Source organism: Odocoileus virginianus, unplaced genomic scaffold (assembly GCF_023699985.2).
Source record: "Odocoileus virginianus isolate 20LAN1187 ecotype Illinois unplaced genomic scaffold, Ovbor_1.2 Unplaced_Contig_14, whole genome shotgun sequence".
NCBI classification, from domain to species: Eukaryota; Metazoa; Chordata; class Mammalia; order Artiodactyla; family Cervidae; genus Odocoileus; species Odocoileus virginianus.
The window spans coordinates 1,497,629-1,511,105 of NW_027224331.1; the positions used below are offsets into that span (position 1 = coordinate 1,497,629).

The 13,477-nt window shown below is 52.4% G+C and overlaps 1 long non-coding RNA gene across 1 annotated transcript; it reads right to left on the reverse strand.

The window, feature by feature from the left end:
• Positions 1-5,072: 5,072 nt before the first annotated feature.
• LOC139033984 (uncharacterized) lies at positions 5,073-12,983 on the reverse strand. The gene is made up of 3 exons (XR_011486457.1): positions 12,492-12,983; positions 6,833-6,918; positions 5,073-5,712 (listed from the first exon to the last, which is right to left on the reverse strand). It is a non-coding gene; the product is annotated as an uncharacterized lncRNA (long non-coding RNA).
• Between the last annotated feature and the right edge of the window lie 494 nt (positions 12,984-13,477).

The window sequence follows — 13,477 nt, forward strand, 5'->3', positions numbered from 1 at the left end:
TAATGTATCCTTTAAGATGAATGGATAAACTGTGGTCCATCCAGAAAATGGAATATTAGCAAATCAGCGCTAAAAAAAAAAAGAGCTATCAAGCCATAATAACACATGAATTAAAGTTCAATGCCTGTGACTAAGTGAAAGAATCCAACCGAGAATGCCTACATGTTGTATAATTCCAATTGTATGACATTCTGGAAAAGGCAAAATCATTGAGACAGTACAAGGACCAGTGGTTGCCAGGGACTGTCAGGGAGTGAGGGATGACAGGCAGAGCGCAGAGGGTTTTAGGGCAGGGACACTACTCTGTATGAAACTTTTGTGCAGTGATATACACGGCATGGGAGCGTCCCAGGTGGCGCTAGTGGTAAAGAACCCACCTGCCAATGCAGCAGACGTGAGAGACCTGGGTTTGACCCCTGGGTCGGGAAGACTCCCTGGGGGAGGCCATGGTAACCTACTCCAGGATTCTTGCCTGCAGAATCCCCTTGGAGAGAAAAGCCTGGAGGGCTATAGTTCATAGGGTCACAAAGAGTCGGACACGACTGAAGTGACTTAACACACATGCACCCATGCAAGTCATTCATTAGACACTTGTTCAGACCCATAGAGTGTCCAACACCAAGAGTGACTCTTAAGGCAGACTCTGGGTGATGATTACCTGTTGATGTAGTTTCATCCACTGTAACACCTAGACCTCCCTGGTGGGGGAGGCAGTGCTGTGTGTGGGGGAGAAGGGGTCTATGAAAACTCTCTGTACTTTCCACTCAATTTCATGGGTTAACCAAAAACTGCTCTAAAAAGATGAAGTCTATTAAGAGAAGTCCAGACCGTTGGGATCCACTCACCCTTTCATAAGACTCTGGTTTAGCAGTGCTGGAGCTGGGCCTAGAAATCCACATTTGGAAAACTTCCCACTTGCTGTGATGTCACCCTCAGAGAAGCAAAACCTCACCATTTCTCCCGGCAGCTGGCAGAAGCCAAGCCAAGAGAGCTGCAGCCTCATGTCCCCTTTGTGGGAGATTCCCCACCCCACCCCTGGGCTGAGATGGGCCAAGCGCCCTAGCCTGGGGGGCAGTTCAGGGAGTTTGGCTTCTCATGCCCCAGCTAAGGCCCAGCCTCTTGGATTAGCGAGGTCATCTAGTAAACTTATTAGATTTGGTGTTCGCCTACCTGGCTAAGGTTTGGTATGGATGGAGCTTGATTTATTGCAATAAACTCCTTCCCAACTTCTCCCATCTCTGGTTACACAGAACCTGCCCTGCCCACCTGCCACCTGGAGGTCAACCCCCGATACTGCTCACTTTCATCCCCAGATCTTTGAGGGCCTCGCACTCCCTCTACCTCTCCCCCACCCAGTTGGGCCAGGCTGTTGTTCCTGCTGCTCCAACACAGGGGCTCCTCCCAGGACACGTGCCCCCACACCCCTCTCTTCCCCATTCCCCATGGCCCTTGGCTCTCCCAGCATCGGGTTCACAGCTTCCCTCTGTGGGGAGCTTCTGAGCCTGATCCCCTGGATCCCGGACCATGGGGCACAGTCCATCTGTCTGAATTTGTCTTGAGGCATCCTTCTACCTGCCTCACCCCGCCTGCCAGCGAGGAGGCCCCTATCCATTCAAAGAAGGCACAGGATAAAGCCAGGCTTGACTGCGTCCACCCAGCTGGGCTCCAGGGGCTATGGGGCCAGGGACAAGTTACCCAGTTTCTTTGAACTTCTGTTTCTTTACCATAGATTGAGAATAATGATGCTTATTTCCTAGGACTGTTGGGAGGAGGAAAAGACAGCGGTCATAAAATTGATAAAGTGGTCATGATGTTAGCCGAGGCTGGGCTCAGCTGCCCGGGTCTGGCTGCAGCACCGTTCTACAGCTTGGCTAGTGCCTCCATGGCCTGTCCAGGTACAGGGCAGCCACAGGCCCGGTGAGGGGCCACCACTGTCCCAAGGCTGAGCCTGGAGCAAGACCTAGAGAAACCCACTCAAAGCCTCGGAGTCAGGAGCAAAGAGGAAGTGTGTAGGGTTTTGGGTGCACAGAAGTGGGGTCTGCAGAGCCGGCCAGGGGAGGCATTCAGGCAGCAGACCTGGCTGAGCCCAGAGGCCAGGGCAAGAAGGCAGACCAGCCGTGGAAGGCAGGCTGCAGACAGAACAGAAGTCTCTGCCTGCTTTAAGGAAGAACTTCTTCACCCCTCTTCACCCAAGGTCTAGAGCATCATGGGATGGCTCAGGACCACGTCCCTGGAGATCCTGGAGATCATGAGTTTCCCCACTTCTCCGTTAGACAATGCAAGTTTGGGGATACTATTGGTGCGAGTTTGGGGAGACCGTGTTGGGTGGTGATTCAGGGCTTTGGCTTTGAAACATTTTCTATGCTGCAGACTGTGACATCTTGTGTGTTATTAAATCCTCAGAGCTTTAGTTCTTTGGACACTAAAAATCATAGTGTTTTTATGTGAGGGTGGTGATGATGATAAGTCTCAGAAAATGTTAGGATAGGGTGGGGTGTACAGCAGGCAGTCAACACATCTTATTGTTCAGTCACTCAGTTGTGTCTGACTCTGCAACCCCATGGGATGGCAACATGCCAGGCATCCCTGTCCTCCACTGTCTCCTGGAGTTTGCTTAAATTCATGTCCATTGAGTCAGTGATGCCATCCAACAATCTCATCCCCTACTGCCCGCGTCTCATCCTGCCTTCAATCTTTCCCAGCATCAGGTCTTTTCCTATGAGTCTACTCTTTGCATCAGGTGGCTAAAGTATTGGGGCTTCAACTTCAGTAACAACATATCTTAGCTCTAATGACTATCATTATTCTTACACAGGCCTCATAGGTAATCAATGGGAGCTGGAAGATGTGTCTTTCCCTGTACAAAACATGGGTCAGGAAAAAGCAAAACCACCACTGTCCTTGAGGCCGAAGCTGGGGAGAGAGCCCCTGGGTTGCTGCAGTCTGAGTGTGAATGTCTGTCTCTCCAAGAGGCAGGTGGGGCTTGAGCGTGTTTCCTTTCTAGGTCAGCCCCTGGAGTCCACATGTTCATGTCCCGTCCTTTTCAAAGGCTGCTTTTCCAGGGTGATCCTGAAAGCGTCTGCTGCAGTCAAGCAGGTCCTATGCAACAGTTGCTTGGGAAGTGGCACCAGCTGGGCTCAGAGAGCGGAGGATGTGGGGGGTTTGATGGGGAAGGGAAGCTCAGGGCTGGAGGCTTGGCCACAAGGAGGACCCCGAGTGCTCCGTGGTCACTCGGCCTGGACTAGGCGGAGCTGCACATTGCCCTGGCTCTGGATGAGAGCAGCGTCCAGCGGGGCTTTTCTTGGTCCCTGAGCAGGTACTCTGTGACTGGAGGAGAAAAATCACTGTATTGGGGAAACGTGTGGAAGCCCTGTAGGCTGCTGTCGGCACTGGGAGGGAGGAGGGGCCAGAGAAGCAGGGGCAGCGGCTGCCTCAGGCCTTCATCTAAGCACCTCCGGACGAGTTCCGCCTGCGTTTTCACTCCTTTGGTCCCAGGCACTAACACTGGCGTCCAATGTAAATTCCAGCTCAAGTCACCTTTACTCATTTAGCAAAAAAGTCACATTTGCTGAACAGTTCTCACGGTCCATCGGTTCATCCTACAGGGATTTCTTCCGACTTTGCCTTGGAGGGTTTTGCTGCTCAGAAGCCGCCCCCGGTGGGTGCTTTTTTCCTAGTCTGGGATGACATTTCACCTCCAACATATCTGGGAACAAGGATGATGAGTGTGGAGACCCTGCGGGCCTCCCTGTCATCCCGGCCAGGACACGGAATGCAGGGCGGGGCTGGGGTAAGAAGGAGGTGAAAGGGTGGGGTAAGGGGAGCGGGGCACGGACGGGGCCCTGCCAGGCGGCACAGGCCTGGGATAGCAGAGCGGAGCCTGGCGGCTCCTCTCCCTCGGGAGAGCTGTCATTCGGGCAGCCATCTGTGTGTGCTCCTGTTATATAGTTTGATGTCTCGTTAGAATAGAAAGATTTCAAAATTAGCACCAACATTTGAGAAGAAATAAAATCTCTTCCATATGCCGCGTAGCTCGGGTGGCACCAAAAAAGGCAGAACCGATTCCCAGAATGTTCCGCCTGTCGCCCCTCCCCCCGGGGCTCACCAGGCACTGTTCTCAGACAGGCCGCCGCCTCCAGGGGAACCTCGTGTCTGCTTTCCCTGCCCCCTGCTGCTCTCCACCCTGGCTCACTCCAGGCCACCTGCCCTCCGGCATTCAGCAGGCAGGGGGGAGGGTGCTGGAGAGGGAGCGGAGGGGGGTAGAGGGGGACGGGAGGGGTGCCAGGGGTGGGGGTGAAGGCTGGCCCCTCGTCCTGGCGCCTGCGCTCTTCCCCAGGGAAGAGGTGAGCAGAGCTTGAGCATCCGCCAGTGGGGCCACACCACGTTCTCCCGGAGGCCCTGCCACGCCTCCTCTCACCCTAAGCATGAAGATACACGTCACTGACCACCATCTCAAGGTTTCCATAGACCCTTCAACTAGGCTCCCCACGAAGGCGGGCGCACGACTGTGGACCACCCATGCCTAGCAGGATTCTGTTTCCTGATGGGTTCACTGAGATCTTTGCAGCATATTCAGCACCATATTTTGGGGACATAGGTCTCCGAGTATTTTACTGTGCCTCGCTGTTGAGAAAAAATTCTGAGACCTTGACCTTTTATTGGTAAATGAAACAGTCTCTTGCATCTCAACCAAGTAAATGATATTTTTCTGGTTCACAAAAGCCCCTGAGGTGAGAGCGAATTCTCTTATAAAGGTGACAGCACAGATTGTTATCAGACAGGATTTTCTTTTTCCCTTCAGGAAAAAGATATACGTGATATAGGTGACCTATTCTTAAAAATTATTAACTAGTCCAAACTATCAAAATTCATTCTTAAAATACCTACATCCTTAGGTTTTAGCTTTTGTGCTGTCAGAGCATAGAACCAATGCCCAGAGTTCCAGAGCTGAGTTCTACTCCTGGAGCTTTCCTTTCCCCTTCATTTTTCAAAAATTCCTTAAGATCAAGTAAAATAAGTGAATTTAATATTAGCAAAACCTGATTTATATTTTTTTGATTAATAGATGGAAGTAGAAAAATATACCAGTTTATTGTCATATATAGGAAAAATGACCACATTCTGCATCACTGTATTCTAAATAGTTATTCAGTTCAGTTCAGTCGCTCAGTCGTGTCTGACTCTTTGCGACCCCATGAACCGCAGCATGCCAGGCCTCCCTGTCCATCACCAACTCCCGGAGTCCACCCAAACCCATGTCCATTGAGTCGGTGATACCATCCAACCATCTCATCCTCTGTCATCTCCTTCTCCTGCCCTCAATCTTTCCCAGCATCAGCGTCTTTTCCAATGAGTCAGCTCTTCGCATCAGGTGGCCAAAGTATTGGAGTTTCAGCTTCAGCACCAGTCCTTCCAATGAATATTCAGGACTGATTTCCTTTAGGATGGACTGGTTGGATCTCCTTGCAGTCCAAGGGACTCTCAAGAGTCTTCTCCAACACCACAGTTCAAAAGCATCAATTCTTCGGCACTCAGCTTTCTTTATAGTCCAACTCTCACATCCATACATGACTACTGGAAAAACCATAGCCTTGACTAGACAGACCTTTGTTGGCAAAGTAATGTCTCTGCTTTTAAATATGCTGTCTAGGTTGGTCATAACTTTCCTTCCAAGGAGTAAGCGTCTTTTAATTTCACAGCTGCAATCACCACCTGCAGTGATTTTGGAGCCCAGAAAAATAAAGTCAGCCACTGTTTCCATTGTTTTTTCCCCATCTATTTGCCATGATTAGTTATTTGCAAACTTGATATAGGGAGAGCTCTGTTATCTGGGCCGTTTATCACTGGTATTGATTAATCAAATCAGATGGTTGACACCTTGGAGCCTTTGAAGTCTGAGGTCAGGAAACTTTAGTGGAGAGGAAGGGTCCCTTCGTGGAGGGAACGGAGAGGTGGATGGGGAGTTGGCCTTCTGGGTGAGCAGAGGCTCCTGGACACCTTAGAGGAGGTGGGTGCTGGCCAGTAGGAGTGGCACTCCTTCCTCCCTCTCCCTCCTCTGCCATCCTATCTGGAGTGTCATCACTGGAGGACATAGTGAGAAGGTGGCCATGGACAAGCTAAGGGAGAGGTTTCAGAAGGAGCCGCCCCTGCCCACACCTTGATTTTGCACTTGCAGCCTCCAGTGCTGTGAGAAAATAATTGTCTGTTGTGTGAGGCTCCCAGTCATGGTACTTTGGTGCTGCAGCCCCAGCAGACCAATATATGGTGAGTAGGGATGACGGGAAATGAATTCTGATTGCTTGGTTGTAAAGTCCACACTTCCTCACCCATCATGCTGCCCTAGAAAAGCCAGGCCTCTTGGACTCAGTAGAGAAATTCAGGGGCTGGAAGAGCCCTCTGCCTTCTCTGTCTCGGAGGTGGTGCTACTCAGGGAGCTACCTGCCTCCTTGCATTTGGGAGCAGCTTGCAGGCATGAGGGATGGCAGGGGAGCCTGGGGAGGGCTCAGTCAAGGTTGTCTACCCCTTTCCTTGACTGGGGCTTCCCAAGTGGAGCTAGTGATAAAGAACTTGCTTGCAAATCAAGAGATGTAAGAGATGCAGGTTCGATCCCTATGTTGGGACGATCCCCTGAAGGAGGGTATGGCAACCCACTTCTGTATTCTTGCCTGGAGAGTCCTATGGATAGAGGAGTCTGGTGGACTATAGTCCATAGGGTCACAAAGAGTGGGACACCGACTGAAGCAACTTAGCATGCACGCACTGTCTTTGATCATCAGAGAGTCTCTAGTCTTATCTGTTAAGCACTTCCAGTTCTATGTAACACTTCACTTACCTAAAAGTATCCCACCAATTGGAGGCTGAGGATGAGGAGGAAGGACTTGAATGCCACTTGTGGAGGACAAAGCCTTCCTTTTATACCTGGGAGAATGATGGACCAGAGAAGGTAAGTGGTGGATCTGGAGTCACTCAGAGTTGGAAATGCACTCAGAGCCCAGTTCTCCTGACTCACAGCCCAGGGATCCTCCCACCCTCACAGTGCCAACGCCCTGGTGGCAGAGGACAGAAGCTGGCAGGCATCTCAACACCTTGGAGGGACCAAGGAGGGAGTGTGTTCCAGGCCTGGAGGAGTCCAGGAGGCGTGGTGGGTAGCGAGGCAGTGAAGGCTCCAGTAGAGAGCAGGCATCCCTCCATGAAGCGCTTGGCCCTTCATGGAGCATCCAGATGTCATCTTCCCTCACTGTGGAGCAGGAGCCATGTGGAAGAGCGTGGGTAGGAACCAGTAGTGAGCTGTTACAGGCGTTGGTGGTAGGCAAGTAGGAAGTCTTAGCATTTCTCAAGCTCTCCATGCGGAGTCTGATTCAGTAGGTCTGGCTGGACCTGATTTGGGGTCTTTAACAAGCCCCCAGGTGATGCAGCTGTGCCAATGGGACCCGTGATGGTTCATTTTATGTGTCAACTGGGCTGAGCCACAGTGCCCAGATACTGGGTCAAACACTATTTCAGATGTTTCTGTGAAGGCATTTTTTAAAATAAGATGAATATTTACATCAGTAGACTAAAGCAGAGTGGATCGTCTGCCCACATTTGTGGGTGGGCCTCATCCAATCAGCTGAGGGTCTCAGGAGCATAAAGATGGACCTCCTTGGAAGAAGAGGGGATTCTGTCAGCAGAGAGCCTTTGGAAGTGAACTGTGGCTCTCCTGGGTCCCAGCCTGTTGGCTTGCCCTGCAGATTTGGAGTTCACCAAGTTTCCACAATCCTGTGGGTCAACTCCTTAAAATAGTCAACCAATCACTTTCTCTCTCTCTCTCTCTCATTCTCTCTCTCTCTCTCACACACACGCACACACCTACCCACACACACCCACATTGGCTCTGCTTTCTGCTTTTCTGGACAGCCCTGATAGCTACAAGACCACACTGTGCGCAGTGAGGGTGTGTTTCCTAGTGAGACATGCAGACCTGGGTTCAAATCCCAGCTCTTCCTGTCACTGTGAGATTTTGGACAAACTATCCCAAATCTTTGCTTTCTTCTCTGTAAGACAGAGGCTACATGCTTAGCACAGGGTCTGGCACTTAGGAAACTCTTAATAAATTAGAAATATAACCTCATCCACACATGATGATTATCACTGTCAAAAAACTAGAAAAAGACTTGTCTTCTCTGCCTGCAGGAAATCTTGTCTCCTCTCCTAAGCAGTGCAACCTCACCTTTTCTTAGAAACATGAAGGAAATGAGACTGGATAGGCGTTTCTCAGAAACTGGCTGGTGTTTTTGGTCTTGTATCCTGAACTGGAGGCATCCTTTCCTTCACCCACGCGTCCCCTGGCCTGTCCGCCTGGGTCCTGGGGGCCCTGCTTCCCACCTCCCCCTCACTGCCTGGCAGGAAGGAGAGAGCAGACTGGTTTCCAGTCAGGACATGCTTGCCATCAACTCCTTTACTGGGGGTAGGGCCATCTTTCCTGTTTTGTTTTAATTGGCATCAATTAGTGCCGTTTTCTGGAGAAAGACCAGAAAACAATTTCCTATCTGAAGGGCAGAGACCATGAACTCTCTGCTGACTGGCTGTCTTCAGAACTAACTCAGACCTACAGGCTCATTTTGCCCCTCACCAGGCAGGCCCTCTGACTTAGTGCTGTGTACAGAGGCCCTGGCTGATGTCAGAAAAGATTATTCTGGAACCTAGGAACTCCAGGATTTCTGCAAGTTAGGGGCATGGATTCAGAAATTTGGTTGTGGGTAGCGTGGTAGAATCATCAGATCCAGCTGTGTTTGCAGAGCCATCATGCTGGTGTTACTTAGGTGCCAAATTAAAGAGCACTGCTGCTGCTGCTAAGTCACTTCAGTTGTGTCTGACTCTGTGCGACCCCATAGACGGCAGCCCACCAGGCTCCGCCATCCCTGGGATTCTCCAGGCAAGAACACTGGAGTGGGTTGCCATTTCCTTCTCCAATGCATGAAAGTGAAAAGTGAAAGTGAAGTTGCTCAGTCGTGTCTGACTCTTCGAGACCCCATGGACTGCAGCCTACCAGGCTCCTCTGTCCATGCGATTTTCCAGGCAAGAGTACTGGAGTGGGGTGCCATTGCCTATCAAGTTTTATTGGAACATGGCCCCATGCCCACTGTTAGTAGGGGCTGATGGGAGCAGTTGTGACAGGCTGTATGATCCGCCCAAGCCTGCATACACTTACAGTCTGGCCGTGGCAAGAGAAGTTTGCTGACCCCTGAAAATGACAGAGCAGTTTTCTAGAGATGCTGCATTTATGACAATGTTTACAGAAAAATGAGAAAGCATCATTTGCTCATTTCAAATGGTAACATGTGTATCTGGGACATCTCTGTGGGTGAGGCAGTGAGAACCTTGGAGAGGGAGGAGGGTACATGATCCATTTGCCCATGTGTTCGGTGACCACAGGGCTGCTCCTGCCCGGTCCAGCTCCCGCAGGTCCTGGGTCCTGCTTGGCGTTCTGCTTCTGACCTCTGCCCGGAGCTCCTTACTCTCACTCGGAGCAGTTTCTCAGGTTTTTTCAGGTCCTGGCATCCGTGGAACATGAGCTGTGCTGCCCACACCCCCTCCAGAGCCCAGGACTGAGCCTCTGTGCCTGAAGGCCACTGGCAGTCAGAAGCCAGGGCCCCCCATGGGCGGTGAGAGTTCCTGGATCTGTCTATCCAGGGGTCGCACTTCTCTGCTCGAGGATGGAACCTGTGGCCCCTGAGTCCCAGCACAGGCTGACAGCCTGCTCAGCGGAGGCTTGAGCCTTCTGTAAACTGGCAAGCACGCCGTGTTTCTCCCACATTTCATTTAAGCCCAGCTGAAGCTCTGGCTGTGGCGGAGCGGGCTTCTTTCTTCCTGTTACTGAGGAAGTGGAGCCTCAGGGAAGGGAGGTGAATGCTCAAGGTCCCACGGGCTGGCTCCCTGTTCCTGGTGGCCTGCAGGTAAAGGCCGACATGGGCGCCCCAGGAGCAGTCTGCAGGGGTCCGCCCAGGCCCTGGGGTCATCTTCCCACTGGCAGCTCAGTGCAGCAACCCCTTGGGAAGAGGGCTGGGAGCCGCCTCAGGGAGACGCAAAGTCGAGTCTGTATACCCTGCCTGGGCAGTGCGTGCTGGGGCCTGATGCTCATCTCTTGGACTTGGGTCCCTAAAACCTCTCCGGGTCTTTCCTGTGGGCTTAACAGGTGGCCAACGTGGAGCGGGAGAGCCACAGGTGCCTTTCTGACTCAGACTCTTGCTGGGAGCCCTAAACATACCCCATCTCCGCTACCACGTGTAACTAAAAATGAATACACCCCGGAACCATGTCTTTACAAAAATCCAAATACTCAGAAGTTTTTCTCAAGATGCCTTGGTCCAAAATATTTTTAATGGAAATCATCAAAAACAGGTGTTGGGGTCCCTGTGTTGATGCTGCTGTAAGTATGTGCTCAGCTCTTCTACCAAGGACTCAGGATGGGGTGATATGTTTGGTGGAATGGGCATGGTATATCTTCCAGGTCCCAGCGGGGAGAGCACAGAGCAGGGGGCATCCAGCTTGGGGTACCTTAGCTGGTCTGGGGCTGTTTCTACACAAATGCCTAAAAGAATTGTGCCCAGATAGCTCCCTATTACCTTTCCTAATCACTCTTGAAGGTTTTGGTCTTCCCAGGTATTGCAGTGGTAAAGAATCTGCCTGGCCCATTCATCAGATTCAAGAGGGATTCTTTGACCAAAGTGGATTAAGGGCTACTGGTCTGTAACATAAGCTTCCATTGATTACCAGCTTATTTGGCACCCTTGCATCGTCTTAGAAAGGCAGAGGGACCAGGAGGGGTCCTGGCATCACTCAGGGAAGTACTGAGAGCCCCTTGTGCTGGAGGAAAAGCTGGGGGATGTCAATGGGGGCTACCTGGGATGTGCCAAATAGGGCCAGCCACAAGCCCATTCACCCTAAAGAGCTGCCACTTTCCCCAAACTCAGCCTCACTGTTGGGGTCACTTCTTGAGAGGGCTGGGGAGCCAGGAAAGGCTGGGCTGGCTGTGGACGGGCACAGCTCCTCCAGGGGCTGGATGCCCAGACCGCTTCTCTCTCACGCACACCTCGCTCCCACTTCCAAGTTCACCTCCCAGACATTCAGTTCCGGTTCTGCCGGCCCTCTGTGGGCTCCCTGGCTTTGGACTTCCATTTGAAGACGTCTGTTGCATGGCTGGCAGAATAGATTCAAGCCCTAAAGGTAGTAACCAGGTCTGAAACAGCCAGGGATTTGCTGAAATCAGTTTCCCAGTGACATGACACGTGGACTCCACAAACGGCCTGTCCCCGAGTCTCTCATGCCCATGGTCTCTAGCCAGCCTGTGTTCACAGAGCTTGTCTCCCAGGAACATTGTGAAGAGGCTGAAGGAGAGGCAGAGAGGTGCCAGCACCCTGATCCACCCCTGCCCTCTGTGGGAGGCACCCCTGGAAACACCCCTCTGTGCTGTGCCTGCTGCACTCCATTGGTTCTGCTGTCTGTCCATTTGTCTTTCCTACATACAGGCACACACATGCACACACACACACCCAGACAGTCACACAGACACGCACACATATATACACAAACACACATAGGCATACGCATTTCCAGGGCCTTTTGGGGCCTGAACAGTGTCTATGGCAGACATTTCAAATCCTCAGATCAGCCTGTGTGACAGTCACTCACAATGTGGAGAGACCTCATGATGTGGGCCGTGGAGCGGGGAGCAGGAACAGGGTAGGTAGAACGGGAAGTCACAAAACCAGGTTTCACCCCAGACCCTCCGCTAGGTAGCTGCTAATACTGTGGAGGTGGGACACTCTGAATGAGGGAAGAGAGGCCACTTCAAGGGAAGAATTAAGACATGGACTTGGAGGAGGATGGGAGAAATGGGTCAGCCCTTGGAGCAGGCCCATCTCTGAGGGTTGATCTTGAGGGGCTGGCCATGGACTGGGGGAGAATTGCTCTTAAAGGGAAAAAGTGTGCAGGAGAAAGCACTGCTTATACAACATACAGCAACCTCCAGTGACCAGGAAGAAGCACATGGGAAGAGTTTCCCTCAGGGCAAGCATAGTGAGCCTCCCGCCCCAGGACAGCATCCAGGCTGGGCCTGAGTCAGGGAACCCTGCCGAGCATCACGAAAATGCAGGCATCTGGCTCTGAGGCCAAGCCTGGAGGGATCCTGGCATCCAAGTTTCAGGAAGGTCTGGGGTGAATCTGGTGCCCTCCTGTGTAGAGGACCCCGGCCCAATCCATGACCCCTGACTTGTGGGCAGTCCCTGCCCCAGAGATGAAAAATCGGCTGAGGTCAACCTGTTTTGATTCACTTCTGACAATCTTTGGTCTTCTGAATGATAGACTGGAACTCTGGATAATTATTAGTTGACCAGTTAGCATCGTTCGGAGCAGTTAGCGTTGCATGCAGAGGAGGGTGTGGACCCCGAAGCAGCCAAGCAGGGGCAGACCTGCATCGCCACCCCTCCTCTAGGCTTCCCTCCATCACCCACCCCAGCTGTGTCCACTCTGTGCTTCTCTCTGTCCATCTGATCTCACCATCCGGCTCCTCGAGTGCCCCCAGGGACCCTCAGGCAGGTCCGGAGCTGATGTGGATCAGGGCGGGGTCTGTCCATGGTCTGCAGCCGGGCTCTCAGGAGGCTGATTGCCTCCTTGGTCCCTCAGTTCACTTCCCTGTAGAATGCAGGCTTCCTTCAAGGAGGGACAGCTCGGGCCTGCCTGGTGCTGTGCTGGAAGCAAACATGTAACAAAATACTCAGTATCCCCAGGAGTAACCGTACCAGACAGGGACGCTGGAAGGTTGGTTCCGGGAGCTCAGTGTCATTTCTACAAAGGATGGCTTTGTGTCCTCACTCGCATGCTCCCTGGGCTGGAGCCAGCCTCAGGGAGGGAGGGGTCGGATCAGGCTCTCAGGAGTTCAGCTTCCTCCGGGCTCACGTCTCCCCAGTGCTGCGTGAGCAGGTGCAGCATTAGGAAGCTGAGGGGGGAGGCGGTGAGGGAAACAAGAGAAACTTGACTGCAGCTGGCCTCTCCTCTCCCAGGTCTGCTCATGGTGAACGTGCTCCAGATGGACAATTCTCCAAATAAGTAAATGATTTTATGAGGAGTTCTTAATAACATGAGAAATATTTACACTATGATGTTATGTAAAAAAAAAACACCACTCCAAAATGAGCTCCATGGTCTCCGCAGGTCCTGGGTGGGAGCCTGTGGTGTGTCCAGTGATGGAATCCCACGGGTCCCAGGGTCCGATGGCCGCGTGGGCAGGCCGAGCCCGGGGGAGGGGAGAGCAGCTCAGCCAATGACAGGCCTGGAGGGAGGGCTGTGGCCTCGTCTTGGCCCAGCTGCATGGAGGTCACTCTGTGACTTCCCACAGGACGGCTGGGAAGGCAGGTGGCCCCCTGCTCCATGCTCTGGGAGCAGACCGTGCGGCTGTCCTGCCTCACACCCTGCCTTGCCCAGGCTGCCTCCTGCTTCT